The following is a 16,904-nucleotide window of genomic DNA, read 5'->3' as shown; positions in this document are numbered from 1 at the left end:
CGACACGTTACCTGTGACGCAGCGGAGGTGTCAATGAACGTAAACGCACTAACAGTGGTGAAGCAGTAGTAGAAGTTTGCCACACTTCAACCTCAGAAGTTATCTTGTTGCAGTACAATCTGAAACATGAAACTCTGACTTTTCAAAATAGTCGGGCGTTTTCGTCAAACAGCCGAATGGCTTTCGTGCAATGGAATAAACAGCGTCTTGCACATCATTACACAACTTAGCAAAAGCAACATAGAAAAGATGCGTCGGCCGGGAATCAAACCCGGGTCAACTTCTTGGTAGGCAGCAATGCTATTCACTATATCACTGACGCCGGCATTTGCGACTCTGCTTCAGCTGTTCTTCAGTGACACGTGCATTGAAACGATGGGCAGAGAGTGATAGAATATTGCCTGGTGTTCCGTCCCGTGTCTGAATTTGGCTGCCCATAAAATTGTAATCATTGCTATCATTATTGTAAGCGCGGCCTCCGAGTCAACAATCGACTCGTTACCTGTGACGCAGCGGAGATCTCAATGATCGCAAAGGCGCTAACGGTAGTAAAGTATTCGTAGAAGTTAGCCCAACTTTTGCCTCAGAAGTTATTTTGCTCCAGAAGAATGTGAAACATGAAACTGACTTTTTCAAATAGTTGGGCGTTTTCGTCAAACAGCCGAATGGCTTTCGTGCAATAGAACATACAGCGGATTGCACAATGTAACACAACTCAGCAAAAGCAACAATGAAAAGATGCGTTGGCAGGGAATCGAACCCGGGTCAACTTCTTGGAAGGCAGCAATGCTATTCACTATATCACTGACGCCGGCATTTGCGACTCTGCTTCAGCTGTTCTTGCGTGACACGTGCATTGAAACGATGGGCAGAGAGTGACAGAAAATTGGCTGGGGCTCCGTGCTGTGTCTGAATTTGGCTGCCTATAAAATTGTGATCACTGCTGTCATTATTGTAAGCGCGGCCTTCGAGTCAACAATCGACTCGTTACCTGTGACGCAGTGGAGATGTCAATGAACGTAAAGGCGCTAAAAGTGGTCAAGCATTATTAGAAGTTTTCCCAACTTGAGCCTCAGAAGTTATTTTGCTCCAGAGGAATGTGAAACATGAAACTTTGACTTTTTAAAATAGTTGGGCGTTTTTGTCAAACAGCCGAATGGCTTTCGTGCAATAGAACATACAGCTGATTGCACAATGTAACACAACTCAGCAAAAGCAACAAAGAAAAGATGCGTTGGCCGGGAATCGAACCCGGGTCAACTTCTTGGAAGGCAGCAATGCTAACCACTATATCACTGACGCCGGCATTTGCGACTCTGCTTCAGCTGTTCTTCCGTGACACGTGCATTGAAACGATGGGCAGAGAGTGACAGAAAATTGGCTGGGGCTCCGTGCTGTGTCTGAATTTGGCTGCCTATAAAATTGTGATCACTGCTGTCATTATTGTAAGCAAGGCCCCTGAGTGAACAATCGACTCGTTACCTGTGACGCAGCGGAGATGTCAATGAACGTAAAGGCGCTAACAGTGGTGAAGCATTATTAAAGTTAGCCCAACTTGAGCCTCAGAAGATATTTTGTGTCAGAAGAATCTGAAACATGAAACTCTGACTTTTTTAAATAGTTGGGCGTTTTCGTGAAACAGCCGAATGGCTTTCGTGCAATGGAAAAAACAGCGTCTTGCACATTATAACACTAATTAGAAAAGAGCAACATAGAAAAGGTGCGTCGGCCGGGAATCAAACCCGGGACAACTGCTTGGAAGGCAGCTATGCTAACCACTATACCACTGACGCCGGCATTTGCGAGGCTGCTTCAGCTGTTCATACAGAACACGTGCATTGTAACGATGAGCAGAAAGTGATAGAATATTGCCTGGTGCTCCATCCCGTGTCTGAATTTGGCTGCCCATAAAATTGTGATCACTGCTATCATTATTGTAAGCGCGGCCTCCGAGTCAACAATCGACTCGTTACCTGTGACGAGTGGAGATGTCAATGAACGTAAAGGCGCTAACAGTGGTGAAGCATTATTAGAAGTTTTCCCAACTTGAGCCTCAGAAGTTATTTTGCCCGAGAAGAGTGTGAAACATGAAACTTTGACTTTTTAAAATAGTTTCGCGTTTTTGTCAAACAGCCGAATGGCTTTCGTGCAATAGAACAAACAGCGGAGTGCACAATGTAACACAACTTAGAAAAAAGCAACATAGAAAAGATGCGCCGGCCGGGAATCAAACCCAGATCAACTGCTTGGAAGACAGCTATGCTAACCACTATACCACCGACGCCGGCATTTGCGAGGCTGCTTCAGCTGTTCATCCGTGACACGTGCATTGTAACGATGGGGAGAGTGACAGAAAGTTGGCTGAGGCTCCGTGCCGTGTCTTAATTTGGCTGCCTATAAAATTGTGATCACTGCTGTCATTATTGTAAGCACGGCCCCTGAGTGAACAATCGACTCGTTACCTGTGACGCAGCGGAGATGTCAATGAACGTAAAGGCGCTAACAGTGGTGAAGCATTATTAGAAGTTTTCCCAACTTGAGCATCAGAAGTTATTTTGTGTCAGAAGAATCTGAAACATGAAACTCTGACTTTTTTAAATAGTTGGGCGTTTTCGTGAGACAGCCGAATGGCTTTCGTGCAATAGTTTAAACAGCGTATTGCACACTAAAAGACAACTTAGAAAAAAGCAACATAGAAAAGGTGCGTCGGCTGGGAATCAAACCAGGGTCAACTGCTTGGAAGGCAGCTATGCTAACCACTATACCACCGACGTCAGCGTTTGCTAGGCTGCTTTCAGCTGTTCATCCGGAACACGTGCATTGTAACGATGGGGAGAGTGACAGAAAATTGGCTGAGGCTCCGTGCCGTGTCTGAATTTGGCTGCCTAAAAAGTTGTGATTACTGCTATCATTATTGTAAGCGCGGCCTCCGACTCAAATATCGACTCGTTACCTGTGACGCAGCGGAGGTGTCAATGAACGTAAAGGCACTAACAGTGTTAAAGCAGTAGTAGACGTTTGCCCAACTTCAGCCTCAAAAGTTATTTTCTTGCAGAAGAATCTGAAACATGAAACTCTGACTTTTTAAAATAGTCGGGCATTTCGTCAAACAGCCGAATGGCTTTCGTGCAATAAAACATACAGCGGATTGCACAATGTAACACAACTCAGCAAAAGCAACAATGAAAAGATGCGTTGGCCGGGAATCGAACCCGGGTCAACTTCTTGGAAGGCAGCAATGCTATTCACTATATCACTGACGCCGGCATTTGCGACTTTGCTTCAGCTGTTCTTCCGTGACACGTGCATTGAAACGATGGGCAGAGAGTGACAGAAAATTGGCTGGGGCTCCGTGCTGTGTCTGAATTTTGCTGCCTATAAAATTGTGATCACTGCTATCATTATTGTAAGCAAGGCCCCTGAGTGAACAATCGACTCGTTACCTGTTAAGGTACTCGGCTGCTGACCCGCAGGTCGCGGGTTCAAATCCCGGCTGCGGCGGCTGCATTTCCGATGGAGGCGGAAATGTCGAGGCCCGTGTGCTCAGATTTGGGTGCACGTTAAAGAACCCCAGGTGGTCAAAATTTCCGGAGCCCTCCACTACGGCGTCTCTCATAATCATATGGTGGTTTTGGGACGTTAAACCCCACAAATCAATCAATCAACTCGTTACCTGTGACGCAGTGGAGATGTCAATGAACGTAAAGGCGCTAACAGTGGTGAAGCATTATTAGAAGTTTTCCAAACTTGAGCCTCAGAAGTTATTTTGTGTCAGAAGAATCTGAAACACGAAATTCTGACTTTTTAAAATAGTCGGGCATTTTCGTCAAACAGCTGAATGGCTTTCGTGCAATAGAACAAACAGCGGATTGCACAATGTAACACAACTTAGAAAAAAGCAACATAGAAAAGATGCGCCGGCCGGGTATCAAACCCAGATCAACTGCTTGGACGGCAGCTATGCTAACCACTATACCACCGACGCCCGCATTTGCGACGCTGCTTTCAGATGTTCATCCGAAACACGTGCATTGCAACGATGGCCAGAGAGTGACAGAAAATTGGCTGAGGCTCCGTGCCGTGTCTGAATTTGGCTGCCTATAAGACACTGATCACTGCTATCATTATTGTAAGCGAGGCCTCTGAGTCAACAATCGACACGTTACCTGTGACGCAGCGGAGGTGTCAATGAACGTAAACGCACTAACAGTGGTGAAGCAGTAGTAGAAGTTTGCCACACTTCAACCTCAGAAGTTATCTTGTTGCAGTAGAATCTGAAACATGAAACTCTGACTTTTCAAAATAGTCGGGCGTTTTCGTCAAACAGCCGAATGGCTTTCGTGCAATGGAATAAACAGCGTCTTGCACATCATTACACAACTTAGCAAAAGCAACATAGAAAAGATGCGTCGGCCGGGAATCAAACCCGGGTCAACTTCTTGGAAGGCAGCAATGCTATTCACTATATCACTGACGCCGGCATTTGCGACTCTGCTTCAGCTGTTCTTCCGTGACACGTGCATTGAAACGATGGGCAGAGAGTGATAGAATATTGCCTGGTACTCCGTCCCGTGTCTGAATTTGGCTGCCCATGAAATTGCAATCACTGCTAGCATTATTGTAAGCGCGGCCTCCGAGTCAACAATCGACTCGTTACCTGTGACGCAGCGGAGATGTCAATGATCGCAAAGGCGCTAACAGTAGTGAAGTATTCGTAGAAGTTAGCCCAACTTTAGCCTCAGAAGTTATTTTGCTCCAGAAGAATGTGAAACCTGAAACTCACTTTTTAAAATAGTTGGGCGTTTTCGTCAAACAGCCGAATGGCTTTTGTGCAATAGAACATACAGCTGATTGCACAATGTAACACCACTCAGCAAAAGCAACAAAGAAAAGATGCGTTGGCCGGGAATCGAACCCGGGTCAACTTCTTGGAAGGCAGCAATGCTAACCACTATATCACTGATGCCGGCATTTGCGACTCTGCTTCAGCTGTTCTTCCGTGACACGTGCATTGAAACGATAGGCAGAGAGTGACAGAAAATTGGCTTGGGCTCCGTGCTGTGTCTGAATTTGGTTGCCTATAAAATTGTGATCACTGCTATCATTATTGTAAGCACGACCCCTGAGTGAACAATCGACTCGTTACCTGTGACGCAGTGGAGATGTCAATGAACGTAAAGGCGCTAACAGTGGTGAAGCATTATTAGAAGTTTTCCCAACTTGAGCCTCAGAAGTTATTTTGTGTCAGAAGAATCTGAAACACGAAACTCTGACTTTTTAAATAGTCGGGCATTTTCGTCAAACAGCTGAATGGCTTTCGTGCAATTGAACAAACAGCGGAGTGCACAATGTAACACAACTTAGAAAAAAGCAACATGGAAAAGATGCGCCGGCCGGGAATCAAACCCAGGTCAACTGATTGGACGGCAGCTATGCTAACCACTATACCACCGACGGCAGCGTTTGCTGGGCTGCTTTCAGCTGTTCATCCGGAACACGTGCATTGTAACGATGGGGAGAGTGACAGAAAATTGGCTGAGGCTCCATGCTGTGTCTGAATTTGGCTGCCTAAAAAGTTGTGATTACTGCTATCATTATTGTAAGCGCGGCCTCCGACTCAAATATCGACTCGTTACCTCTGACGCAGCGGAGGTGTCAATGAATGCAAAGGCACTAACAGTGGTGAAGCATTATAAAGTAAGCCAAACTTCAGCGTCAGAAGTTATTTTGTTGCAGAAGAATCTGAAACATGAAACTCTGAATTTTTAAAATAGTTGGGCATTTTCGTGAAACAGCCGAATGGCTTTCGTGAAATGGAATAAACAGCGTATTGCACATTATAAAACAACATAGAAAAGAGCACCATAAAAAAAGATGCGTCGGCCGGGAATCAAATCCGGGACAACTGCTTGGAAGGCAGCTATGCTAACCACTGTACCACCGACGCCCGCATTTGCGAGGCTGCTTTTAGCTGTTCATCCGAAACACGTGCATTGCAACGATGGGCAGAGAGTGACAGAAAATTGGCTGAGGCTCCGTGCCGTGTCTGATATCGGCTGCCTAAAAAGTTGTGATCACTGCTATCATTATTGTAAACGCGGCCTCCGAGTCAACAATCAACTTGTTACCTGTGACGCAGCGGTGGTGTCAATGATCGTAAAGGCGCTGACAGTGGTGAAGTATTCCTAAAAGTTTTCCCAACTTGAGCATCAGAAGTGATTTTGTGTCAGAAGAATCTGAAACATGAAGTTCTGACTTTTTAAAATAGTTTGGCCTTTTCGTGTAACGGCCGAATGGCTTTCGTGCAATGGAATAAACAGCGTCTTGCACATTATAACACAACTTAGCAAAAGCAACATAGAAATGATGCGTCGGCCGGGAATCAAACCCGGGACAACTGCTTGAAAGGCAGCTATGCTAACCACTATACCACCGACGACCGCATTTGCGAGGCTGCTTTCAGCTGTTCATCCGGAACGCGCACATTGTAACGATGGGCAGAGGGTGACAGAAAATTGGCTGGGGCTCCGTGCTGTGCCTGAATTTGCATGCCTATAAAATTGTGATCACTGCTATCATTATTGTAAGCACGGCCCTTGAGTGAACAATCGACTCAGTACCTGTGACGCAGCGGAGATGTCAATGAACGTAAAGGCGCTAACAGTGGTGAAGCATTATTAGAAGTTTTTCCAACTTGAGCCTCAGAAGTTATTTTGTGTTAGAAGAATCTGAAACATGAAACTCTGACTTTTTAAATAGTTGGGCGTTTTCGTGAGACAGCCGAATGGCTTTCGTGCAATAGTATAAACAGCGTAATGCACACTAAAACACAACTTAGAAAAAAGCAACATAGAAAAGGTGCATCGGCTGGGAATCAAACCAGGGTCAACTGCTTAGAAGGCAGCTATGCTAACCACTATACCACCGACGGCAGCGTTTGCTAGGCTGCTTTCAGCTGTTCATCCGGAACACGTGCATTGTAACGATGGGAAGAGTGACAGAAAATTGGCTGAGGCTCCGTGCCGTGTCTGAATTTGGCTGCCTAAAAAGTTGCGATCACTGCTGTCATTATTGTAAGCGTGGCCTCCGACTCAAATATCGACTCGTTACCTGTGACGCAGCGGAGGTGTCAATGAATGCAAAGGCACTAACAGTGGTGAAGCATTATTAAAGTAAGCCCAACTTCAGCGTCAGAAGTTATTTTGTTGCCGAAGAATCTGAAACATGAAACTCTGAGTTTTTAAAATAGTTGGGCGATTCGTGAAACAGCCGAATGGCTTTCGTGCAATGGAATAAACAGCGTCTTGCACATTATAACACAACTTAGAAAAAAGCAACATAGAAAACATGCGTCGGCCGGGAATCAAACCCTTGTCAACTGCTTGGAAGGCAGCTGTGCTAACCACTATACCACCGATGCCCGCATTTGCGAGGCTACACGTGCACTGCAACGATGGGCAGAGAGTGACAGAAAATTAGCTGAGGCTCCGTGCCGTGTCTGATTTGGCTGCCTATTTAATACTGATCACTGCTATCATTATTGTAAGCGAGGCCTCTGAGTCAACAATCGACTCGTTACATGTGACGCAGCGGAGGTGTCAATGAACGTAAAGGCTCTAAAAGTGGTGAAGCAGTAGTAGAAGTTTTCCCAACTTGAGCCTCAAAGTTTTTTTGTGTCAGAAGAATCTGAAACACGAAACTCTGACTTTTTAAAATAGTCGGGCGTTTTCGTCAATTAGCCGAATGGCTTTTGTGCAATAGAATAAACAGCCCATTGCACAATATAACACAACTTAGCAAAAGCAACATAGAAAAGATGCGTCGGCCGGGAATCCAACCCAGATCAACTGCTTGGAAGGCAGCTATGCTAACCACTATACCACCGATGCCCGCATTTGCGAGGCTACACGTGCATTGCAACGATGGGCAGAGAGTGACAGAAAATTGGCTGAGGCTCCGTGCCGTGTCTGAATTTGGCTGCCTATAAGATACTGATCACTGCTATCATTATTGTAAGCGAGGCCTCCGAGTCAACAATCGACACGTTACCTGTGACGCAGCGGAGGTGTCAATGAACGTAAGGGCGCTAACAGTGGTGAAGCAGTAGTAGAAGTTTGCCACACTTCAACCTCAGAAGTTATCTTGTTGCAGTAGAATCTGAAACATGAAACTCTGACTTTTCAAAATAGTCGGGCGTTTTCGTCAAACAGCCGAATGGCTTTCGTGCAATGGAATAAACAGCGTCTTGCACATTATAACACAACTTAGCAAAAGCAACATAGAAATGATGCGTCGGCCGGGAATCAAACCCTTGTCAACTGCTTGGAAGGCAGCTGTGCTAACCACTATACCACCGATGCCCGCATTTGCGAGGCTACACGTGCACTGCAACGATGGGCAGAGAGTGACAGAAAATTGGCTGAGGCTCCGTGCCGTGTCTGAATTTGGCTGCCTATTTAATACTGATCACTGCTATCATTATTGTAAGCGAGGCCTCCGAGTCAACAATCGACACGTTACCTGTGACGCAGCGGAGGTGTCAATGAACGTAAGGGCGCTAACAGTGGTGAAGCAGTAGTAGAAGTTTGCCACACTTCAACCTCAGAAGTTATCTTGTTGCAGTAGAATCTGAAACATGAAACTCTGACTTTTCAAAATAGTCGGGCGTTTTCGTCAAACAGCCGAATGGCTTTCGTGCAATGGAATAAACAGCGTCTTGCACATCATTACACAACTTAGCAAAAGCAACATAGAAAAGATGCGTCGGCCGGGAATAAAACCCGGGTCAACTTCTTGGAAGGCAGCAATGCTATTCACTATATCACTGACGCCGGCATTTGCGACTCTGCTTCAGCTGTTCTTCCGTGACACGTGCATTGAAACGATGGGCAGAGAGTGATAGAATATTGCCTGGTACTCCGTCCCGTGTCTGAATTTGGCTGCCCATGAAATTGCAATCACTGCTATCATTATTGTAAGCGCGGCCTCCGAGTCAACAATCGACTCGTTACCTGTGACGCAGCGGAGATGTCAATGATCGCAAAGGCGCTAACAGTAGTGAAGTATTCGTAGAAGTTAGCCCAACTTTAGCCTCAGAAGTTATTTTGCTCCAGAAGAATGTGAAACCTGAAACTCACTTTTTAAAATAGTTGGGCGTTTTCGTCAAACAGCCGAATGGCTTTTGTGCAATAGAACATACAGCTGATTGCACAATGTAACACCACTCAGCAAAAGCAACAAAGAAAAGATGCGTTGGCCGGGAATCGAACCCGGGTCAACTTCTTGGAAGGCAGCAATGCTAACCACTATATCACTGATGCCGGCATTTGCGACTCTGCTTCAGCTGTTCTTCCGTGACACGTGCATTGAAACGATAGGCAGAGAGTGACAGAAAATTGGCTTGGGCTCCGTGCTGTGTCTGAATTTGGTTGCCTATAAAATTGTGATCACTGCTATCATTATTGTAAGCACGACCCCTGAGTGAACAATCGACTCGTTACCTGTGACGCAGTGGAGATGTCAATGAACGTAAAGGCGCTAACAGTGGTGAAGCATTATTAGAAGTTTTCCCAACTTGAGCCTCAGAAGTTATTTTGTGTCAGAAGAATCTGAAACACGAAACTCTGACTTTTTAAATAGTCGGGCATTTTCGTCAAACAGCTGAATGGCTTTCGTGCAATTGAACAAACAGCGGAGTGCACAATGTAACACAACTTAGAAAAAAGCAACATGGAAAAGATGCGCCGGCCGGGAATCAAACCCAGATCAACTGCTTGGACGGCAGCTATGCTAACCACTATACCACCGACGGCAGCGTTTGCTGGGCTGCTTTCAGCTGTTCATCCGGAACACGTGCATTGTAACGATGGGGAGAGTGACAGAAAATTGGCTGAGGCTCCATGCTGTGTCTGAATTTGGCTGCCTAAAAAGTTGTGATTACTGCTATCATTATTGTAAGCGCGGCCTCCGACTCAAATATCGACTCGTTACCTCTGACGCAGCGGAGGTGTCAATGAATGCAAAGGCACTAACAGTGGTGAAGCATTATAAAGTAAGCCAAACTTCAGCGTCAGAAGTTATTTTGTTGCAGAAGAATCTGAAACATGAAACTCTGAATTTTTAAAATAGTTGGGCATTTTCGTGAAACAGCCGAATGGCTTTCGTGAAATGGAATAAACAGCGTATTGCACATTATAAAACAACATAGAAAAGAGCACCATAAAAAAAGATGCGTCGGCCGGGAATCAAATCCGGGACAACTGCTTGGAAGGCAGCTATGCTAACCACTGTACCACCGACGCCCGCATTTGCGAGGCTGCTTTTAGCTGTTCATCCGAAACACGTGCATTGCAACGATGGGCAGAGAGTGACAGAAAATTGGCTGAGGCTCCGTGCCGTGTCTGATATCGGCTGCCTAAAAAGTTGTGATCACTGCTATCATTATTGTAAACGCGGCCTCCGAGTCAACAATCAACTTGTTACCTGTGACGCAGCGGTGGTGTCAATGATCGTAAAGGCGCTGACAGTGGTGAAGTATTCCTAAAAGTTTTCCCAACTTGAGCATCAGAAGTGATTTTGTGTCAGAAGAATCTGAAACATGAAGTTCTGACTTTTTAAAATAGTTTGGCCTTTTCGTGTAACGGCCGAATGGCTTTCGTGCAATGGAATAAACAGCGTCTTGCACATTATAACACAACTTAGCAAAAGCAACATAGAAATGATGCGTCGGCCGGGAATCAAACCCGGGACAACTGCTTGAAAGGCAGCTATGCTAACCACTATACCACCGACGACCGCATTTGCGAGGCTGCTTTCAGCTGTTCATCCGGAACGCGCACATTGTAACGATGGGCAGAGGGTGACAGAAAATTGGCTGGGGCTCCGTGCTGTGTCTGAATGTGCATGCCTATAAAATTGTGATCACTGCTATCATTATTGTAAGCACGGCCCTTGAGTGAACAATCGACTCAGTACCTGTGACGCAGCGGAGATGTCAATGAACGTAAAGGCGCTAACAGTGGTGAAGCATTATTAGAAGTTTTTCCAACTTGAGCCTCAGAAGTTATTTTGTGTTAGAAGAATCTGAAACATGAAACTCTGACTTTTTAAATAGTTGGGCGTTTTCGTGAGACAGCCGAATGGCTTTCGTGCAATAGTATAAACAGCGTAATGCACACTAAAACACAACTTAGAAAAAAGCAACATAGAAAAGGTGCATCGGCTGGGAATCAAACCAGGGTCAACTGCTTAGAAGGCAGCTATGCTAACCACTATACCACCGACGGCAGCGTTTGCTAGGCTGCTTTCAGCTGTTCATCCGGAACACGTGCATTGTAACGATGGGAAGAGTGACAGAAAATTGGCTGAGGCTCCGTGCCGTGTCTGAATTTGGCTGCCTAAAAAGTTGCGATCACTGCTGTCATTATTGTAAGCGCGGCCTCCGACTCAAATATCGACTCGTTACCTGTGACGCAGCGGAGGTGTCAATGAATGCAAAGGCACTAACAGTGGTGAAGCATTATTAAAGTAAGCCCAACTTCAGCGTCAGAAGTTATTTTGTTGCCGAAGAATCTGAAACATGAAACTCTGAGTTTTTAAAATAGTTGGGCGATTCGTGAAACAGCCGAATGGCTTTCGTGCAATGGAATAAACAGCGTCTTGCACATTATAACACAACTTAGAAAAAAGCAACATAGAAAACATGCGTCGGCCGGGAATCAAACCCTTGTCAACTGCTTGGAAGGCAGCTGTGCTAACCACTATACCACCGATGCCCGCATTTGCGAGGCTACACGTGCACTGCAACGATGGGCAGAGAGTGACAGAAAATTAGCTGAGGCTCCGTGCCGTGTCTGATTTGGCTGCCTATTTAATACTGATCACTGCTATCATTATTGTAAGCGAGGCCTCTGAGTCAACAATCGACTCGTTACCTGTGACGCAGCGGAGGTGTCAATGAACGTAAAGGCTCTAAAAGTGGTGAAGCAGTAGTAGAAGTTTTCCCAACTTGAGCCTCAAAGTTTTTTTGTGTCAGAAGAATCTGAAACACGAAACTCTGACTTTTTAAAATAGTCGGGCGTTTTCGTCAAACAGCCGAATGGCTTTTGTGCAATAGAATAAACAGCCCATTGCACAATATAACACAACTTAGCAAAAGCAACATAGAAAAGATGCGTCGGCCGGGAATCCAACCCAGATCAACTGCTTGGAAGGCAGCTATGCTAACCACTATACCACCGATGCCCGCATTTGCGAGGCTACACGTGCATTGCAACGATGGGCAGAGAGTGACAGAAAATTGGCTGAGGCTCCGTGCCGTGTCTGAATTTGGCTGCCTATAAGATACTGATCACTGCTATCATTATTGTAAGCGAGGCCTCCGAGTCAACAATCGACACGTTACCTGTGACGCAGCGGAGGTGTCAATGAACGTAAGGGCGCTAACAGTGGTGAAGCAGTAGTAGAAGTTTGCCACACTTCAACCTCAGAAGTTATCTTGTTGCAGTAGAATCTGAAACATGAAACTCTGACTTTTCAAAATAGTCGGGCGTTTTCGTCAAACAGCCGAATGGCTTTCGTGCAATGGAATAAACAGCGTCTTGCACATTATAACACAACTTAGCAAAAGCAACATAGAAATGATGCGTCGGCCGGGAATCAAACCCTTGTCAACTGCTTGGAAGGCAGCTGTGCTAACCACTATACCACCGATGCCCGCATTTGCGAGGCTACACGTGCACTGCAACGATGGGCAGAGAGTGACAGAAAATTAGCTGAGGCTCCGTGCCGTGTCTGATTTGGCTGCCTATTTAATACTGATCACTGCTATCATTATTGTAAGCGAGGCCTCCGAGTCAACAATCGACACGTTACCTGTGACGCAGCGGAGGTGTCAATGAACGTAAAGGCTCTAAAAGTGGTGAAGCAGTAGTAGAAGTTTGCCACACTTCAACCTCAGAAGTTATCTTGTTGCAGTAGAATCTGAAACATGAAACTCTGACTTTTCAAAATAGTCGGGCGTTTTCGTCAAACAGCCGAATGGCTTTCGTGCAATGGAATAAACAGCGTATTGCACACTAAAAACACAACTTAGAAAAAAGCAAATAGAAAAGATGCGTCGGCTTGGAATCAAACCAGGGTCAACTGCTTGGAAGGCAGCTATGCTAACTACTATACCACCGACGGCAGCGTTTGCTAGGCTCCTTTCAGCTGTTCATCCGGAACACGTGCATTGTAACGATGGGGAGAGTGACAGAAAATTGGCCGAGGCTCCGTGCCGTGTCTGAATTTGACTGCCTAAAAAGTTGTGATTACTGCTATCATTATTGTAAGCGCGGCCTCCGACTCAAATATCGACTCGTTACCTGTGACGCAGCGGAGATGTCAATGATTGCAATGGCACTAACAGTGGTGAAGCATTATTAAAGTAAGCCCAACTTCTGCGTCAGAAGTTATTTTGTTGCAGAAGAATCTGAAACATGAAACTCTGAATTTTTAAAATAGTTGGGCGTTTTCGTGAAACAGCCGAATGGCTTTCGCGAAATGGAATAAACAGCGTATTGAACATTATAAAACAACTTAGAAAAGAGCACCATAAAAAAAGATGCGTCGGCCGGGAATCAAACCCGGGACAACTGCTTGGAAGGCAGCTAGGCTAACCACTATACCACCGACGCCCGCATTTGCGAGGCTGCTTTTAGCTCTTCATCCGAAACACGTGCATTGCAACGATGGGCAGAGAGTGACAGAAAATTGGCTGAGGCTCCGTGCCGTGTCTGAATTTGGCTGCCTAAAAAGTTGTGATCACTGCTATCATTATTGTAAACGCGGCCTCCGAGTCAACAATCGACTTGTTACCTGAGACGCAGTGGAGGTGTCAATGAACGTAAAGGCGCTAACAGTGTTAAAGCAGTAGTTGACGTTTGCCCAACTTCAGCCTCAAAAGTTATTTTCTTGCAGAAGAATCTGAAACATGAAACTCTGACTTTTTAAAATAGTCGGGCATTTCTTCAAACAGCCGAATGGCTTTCGTGCAATAGAAGAAACAGCGAATTGCACAATGTAACACAACTTAGAAAAAAGCAACATAGAAAAGATGCGCCGGCCGGGAATCAAACCCGGGACAACTGCTTGGAAGGCAGCTATGCCAACCACTATACCACCGACGCCCGCATTTGCGAGGCTGCTTTCAGCTGTTCTTCCGAAACACGTGCATTGCAACGATGGGCAGAGAGTGACAAAAAATTGGCTGAGGCTCCGTGCCGTGTCTGAATTTGGCTGCCTAAAAAGTTGTGTTCACTGCTATCATTATTGTAAGCGCAGCCTCCAAGTCAAATATTGAATCGTTACCTATGACACAGCGGAGGTGTCAATGATTGCAAAGGCGCTAACAATAGTGAAGCATTAGTAGAAGTTAGCCCAACATTAGCGTCAGAAGTTATTTTGCTGCAGAAGAATTGGAAACATGAAACTTTACTTTTTAAAATAGTTGGGCGTTTTCGTGAGACAGCCGAATGGCTTTTGTGCAATAGTATAAACAGCATATTGCCCATTATAACACAACTTAGAAAAAAGCAACATAGAAAAGATGCGCCGGCCGGGAATCAAACCCGGGACAACTGCTTGGAAGGCAGCTATGCCAACCACTATACCACCGACGCCGGTATTTGCGAGGCTGCTTTCAGCTGTTCATTCGGAACACGTGCATTGCAACGATGGGCAGAGAGTGACAGAAAATTGGCTGAGGCTCCATGCCGTGTCAGAATTTGGCTGCCTATAAAGTACTGATCACTGCTTTCATTATTGTAAGCGAGGCCTCTGAGTCAACAATCGACTCGTTACCTGTGACGCAGCGGAGATGTCAATGATCGTAAAGGCGCTAACAGTGGTGAAGCAATAGTAGAAGTTAGCCCAACATCAGCCGCAGAATTTTTTTTTCTGCAGAAGAATCTGAAACATGAAACTTTGACTTTTTCAAATGGTCTGGCGTTTTCGTCAAACAGCCGAATGGCTTTCGTGCAATAGAGCGAACAGCGGATTGCATAATGTAACACAACTTAGAAAAAAAGCAACATAGAAAAGATAAGCCGGCAGGGAATCAAACCCAGGACAACTGCTTGGAAGGCAGCTACGCTAACCACTATACCACCGAAGCCCGCATTTGCGAGGCTGCTTTCAGCTGTTCATCGGGAACACGTGCATTGTAAGGATGGGCAGAGAGTAACCGAAAATTGTCTAGGGCTCCGTGCTGTGTCTGAATTTGGCTGCCTATAAAATTGTTATCACTGCAATCATTATTGTAAGCGCGGCCTCTGAGTCAAATATCGACTCGTTACCTCTGACGCAGCGGAGGTGTCAATGAACGTAAAGGCGCTAACAGTGGTGAAGCATTATTAAAAGTTAGCCCAACTTCAGCGTCATAAGTTATTTTGTTGCAGAACAATCTGAAACATGAAACTCTGACTATTTAAAATAGTTGGGCCTTTTCGTCAAACAGCCGAATGGCTTTCTTGCAATACAATAAACATCATATTGCACAATATAACATAACTTAGCAGAAGCAACATAGAAAAGCTGCGTTGGCCGGGAATCAAACCCGGGACAACTGCTTGGAAGACAGCTATGCTAACCACTATACCACTGACGCCAGCATTTGCGAGGCTGCTTCAGCTGTTCATCCGGAACACGTATACCGGGTGTTCAAAATTAAGCTTTATGATTTTTTTAAAATTAGGCGCTCGAAGGCACGTGAGAACCACTTGTGCAAATAAGTTAAGCGGCCAGGGGGACAGAAAGTTAGATGATAATTATCGCTGTCAGCAGCCCAATTAACTAAAATTTAATAATTAACTTTTTACTGGCTGCGGTAAGTTGGCATGTTTATATTGAAAAAATGTAGGCAGTGGTGTTTGTACACAGTTTCAGTTGGAAGATTTTTTCTAGCACGCCTGTGTTCCGAGATATCCGGCTCCAAAGTTTAATTGTCTTTCGCACGATTACGCGTGCAAGAGGGTGAGGGTCCGCGCAAAGCTCCTCCCTAAAGTGACGCATCTGTTGCGTGTGGTGTTTAGTGTGTGAAGAGGGTGGAAGCGTAGGCATAGGTGATAGCAATTACCCTTGCCCTCTTCGGCCGGCGAAATCAAAATGTGACAGCGCGGTGCGCCATGAGCCTTACGCATGATCCTGATGAACGCGATAACAGGAGACCATTTTTCGCGACGTTTTTTCGTGACTTTAGATCACACTGAGACATCTTCTTGTGAACGCGTTAGCAGGACCGTCCTGCACTAGGGTGCCTCCGGTTAGAGCACAGCGTCTCTGCATTGAAGGTCTACCAAGGAAATCCACGTGGAGTCCTTTCGAGCTAATATGGCTGCTTCTGGCGTGAGGTATTCTACCAAAGTAAAAGTAGACGTGGTGCTTGCAATGGCTGAAATGAATGGCAACGCTTCGTTAGCAATGGAGCTTTACGCGTCTCGCCACCCACACCGTCCCCTTCCAACAAGGCCCACTTTCACAAACCTGTTTCGACGCTTCTGCACAACAGGCTCTGTCCACCTTCCGAGACGGACCAGGAAGGCAATCGTCGATGAAGACTTTGAAATCGACGTTGTCGCGTGCGTAACCTCGATGCCAGAGCTCAGCATCCGACAGATTGCCGATCAGTGCGGTCGCAGCATCGGAACAGTCACAAATGTTTTAAGAAAGCACAAGTTCCATCCATATCACGTTTACCTTCATCAGGACCTAAATGAGGCGGACTTTGAAAGGCGAGTTGACTTCTGCAATTGGGGCCTCATCAAAACTGATCAAGAAAATGACTTTTTGCACAGAATAATTTGGACTGATGAAGCTCGGTTTTGCCGAAATGGAAGTGTTAATCTTCACAACGCCCATTATTGGGC

General features: G+C 45.7%; 9 non-coding genes across 9 annotated transcripts; all 9 read right to left on the bottom strand.

Moving 5' to 3' along the window:
* Window positions 1–1,721: 1,721 nt before the first annotated feature.
* On the bottom strand, window positions 1,722–1,793 carry TRNAG-UCC (transfer RNA glycine (anticodon UCC)). Its single transcript has one exon. It is a non-coding gene; the product is annotated as a tRNA-Gly (tRNA).
* Window positions 1,794–2,212: 419 nt separating this feature from the next.
* On the bottom strand, window positions 2,213–2,284 carry TRNAG-UCC (transfer RNA glycine (anticodon UCC)). Its single transcript has one exon. It is a non-coding gene; the product is annotated as a tRNA-Gly (tRNA).
* A 3,591-nt stretch (window positions 2,285–5,875) lies between these two features.
* Window positions 5,876–5,947, bottom strand: TRNAG-UCC (transfer RNA glycine (anticodon UCC)). The gene has a single exon. It is a non-coding gene; the product is annotated as a tRNA-Gly (tRNA).
* Window positions 5,948–6,367: 420 nt separating this feature from the next.
* TRNAE-UUC (transfer RNA glutamic acid (anticodon UUC)) lies at window positions 6,368–6,439 on the bottom strand. Its single transcript has one exon. It is a non-coding gene; the product is annotated as a tRNA-Glu (tRNA).
* A 3,790-nt stretch (window positions 6,440–10,229) lies between these two features.
* On the bottom strand, window positions 10,230–10,301 carry TRNAG-UCC (transfer RNA glycine (anticodon UCC)). The gene has a single exon. It is a non-coding gene; the product is annotated as a tRNA-Gly (tRNA).
* A 420-nt stretch (window positions 10,302–10,721) lies between these two features.
* TRNAE-UUC (transfer RNA glutamic acid (anticodon UUC)) lies at window positions 10,722–10,793 on the bottom strand. Its single transcript has one exon. It is a non-coding gene; the product is annotated as a tRNA-Glu (tRNA).
* A 2,811-nt stretch (window positions 10,794–13,604) lies between these two features.
* Window positions 13,605–13,676, bottom strand: TRNAG-UCC (transfer RNA glycine (anticodon UCC)). Its single transcript has one exon. It is a non-coding gene; the product is annotated as a tRNA-Gly (tRNA).
* Window positions 13,677–14,096: 420 nt separating this feature from the next.
* TRNAG-UCC (transfer RNA glycine (anticodon UCC)) lies at window positions 14,097–14,168 on the bottom strand. Its single transcript has one exon. It is a non-coding gene; the product is annotated as a tRNA-Gly (tRNA).
* A 420-nt stretch (window positions 14,169–14,588) lies between these two features.
* On the bottom strand, window positions 14,589–14,660 carry TRNAG-UCC (transfer RNA glycine (anticodon UCC)). Its single transcript has one exon. It is a non-coding gene; the product is annotated as a tRNA-Gly (tRNA).
* Between the last annotated feature and the right edge of the window lie 2,244 nt (window positions 14,661–16,904).

Source organism: Rhipicephalus microplus, chromosome 8 (genome assembly GCF_043290135.1).
Source record: "Rhipicephalus microplus isolate Deutch F79 chromosome 8, USDA_Rmic, whole genome shotgun sequence".
Lineage (NCBI taxonomy): Eukaryota > Metazoa > Arthropoda > Arachnida > Ixodida > Ixodidae > Rhipicephalus > Rhipicephalus microplus.
Note: the sequence above shows the minus strand (reverse complement) of the source record. Positions and strands in the feature narration are given on the sequence as shown.